We start from the raw sequence: 1,909 nt of genomic DNA, 5'->3' as shown, positions 1-1,909 counted from the left end.
GCAATGTGGGAACAAGCTAAAGAAGAGGCATCAGATGAGCCCACTGATGATCTAGGTCGGGCCATTGCCGATGCAAAGAGAAATTGCGCAAGTGATTTGGAGAGGAAAAAGTTGCAGCGCATGTTAGAGGATCACAAGAAATTGTTGTACCTGAATTGCGAAGCTGACAAAAAAAAGTTGGGCACCACACTGGAATTGCTGCAATGGAAGGCAGAGAATAAGGATGGCAATGGATCGGGTTCGGCCCGGGTTGAACAATATAAAATCCATATCCAAATCCATGAAGACATTATGTGCCCGTCCATGAAAAAATCCATGGGCGAAAAACAATGTCCATGTCCAAACCCGATGATATCCATCGGGTATGGATATCCATCGGGTACTCTCAACACGTATACATATATAAAACATTGCACACAAGTGCACAAGATTCACATAAGATCTCAAATTTTCACAAAACAACATAGCTCAAGTGCACAACATCAAATCATCTTCTAGATTCTAACAAGATGACATAAAAAGTGCACATCACCAAATAATCTCTCAAATTCTCACATCACCAAATAATCTCTCTGATTCACAAGTGCATATCATAGCAATAGCACAACATTTTTTTAGATAATAGGCTATTGCCTGACCTTTGATTGAGGCTCTCAGATTCAAGATTCAAGTATAGACCAATAATAGTTGCAACTAAATTAAAGAAAAGAGGTATCAGCACCTTGAAACAACATCCACAAAACATCAAGGGAGACGCAAGGTTCAGAAACTAGTCGGTTCACTGAGCCAGCAAGAAACTTATTACATCGCACCTCATGCGAGACAAGGTGACACAACGCCCAGAGACTGAAGACCAGAGCACCACGCAGACTGGAGCAATAATGCTACATCATTTCTCAGTCTTAGTTTCTCACAAAATGGCACCACAAAACATCTAGTAACCACAGGTACAACCATGCATCATCTTCCATTCTTCACCTCAATGTTCTAGGAATAATCTTTCATTCTTCACCTCAATGTTCTAGGCATCATCTTCTAGGCTTCGGTTATGATGGAATCATACTCACCCTTGAAGTGAACATAACTAAAGAACTGATATTAAAATCATGGAAATAAACAGAATAAACATTGCAAGTTTGCGACATTTAGAAGTGGAATTTCATGAGTGGAATATGTTACCATATTTTCTTCTTCATCATCAAGAACACTTTGAAATTCCGCAAATAGATTGGAGTTGCTATCCCCTAATGCCAATATTTAGATGTTGGGCTACCAGCTGATATACATTTCCAGGGCTAACCACAACAGGGCCTTGTGCTCTATCATGAGAAGCTACTGATCTATACAAGCAAAAAAACACCATCTTCAGTTTCAATTAAAGTTAGACAAGGCACATAATATCGAGACTGTACAGTTTCAGTCAAAAAGATAAACTGTACAGATTTGAAAATATTGTGATCTGTAAGTTGCAGTGAATGGTAACTAGCAACCTAAATTATTTTTTCTATGTTTGTTCTTTTAGCGAATAAGTTAGACCTGCCAAAATTACATGTCAGATTGAAATTCACTTATGTGGCAATACCTAATTACTAATTAACTTGCATATATACAAACCACGGACCATCCCATGTACCAAAAACGAACTGTGACACCATTAGTAACTTATGAAAATTAATACTGATATTCAAGAGTACTTTGCAAAAATTGGTACTGTAAACTGAAGTACAAGAGTACTCTGCTCCAATTTCTACTGTAAACTGAAGTACAAGAGTATTTTGCACAAATTCACGAACAGCACAAGCGGCACACCCATGTACAGGAGCGCTAGACATACAAGAGAGGGATTGATGGAACAAAAGATTACCCTAAGCGTCGGCTATTTGGTGTGGCTGTAAGCTCCTCAGCATGG

Source organism: Triticum dicoccoides, chromosome 3B, assembly GCF_002162155.2.
Source record: "Triticum dicoccoides isolate Atlit2015 ecotype Zavitan chromosome 3B, WEW_v2.0, whole genome shotgun sequence".
Taxonomy (NCBI): domain Eukaryota; kingdom Viridiplantae; phylum Streptophyta; class Magnoliopsida; order Poales; family Poaceae; genus Triticum; species Triticum dicoccoides.
This window is presented reverse-complemented; position numbering follows the sequence as displayed.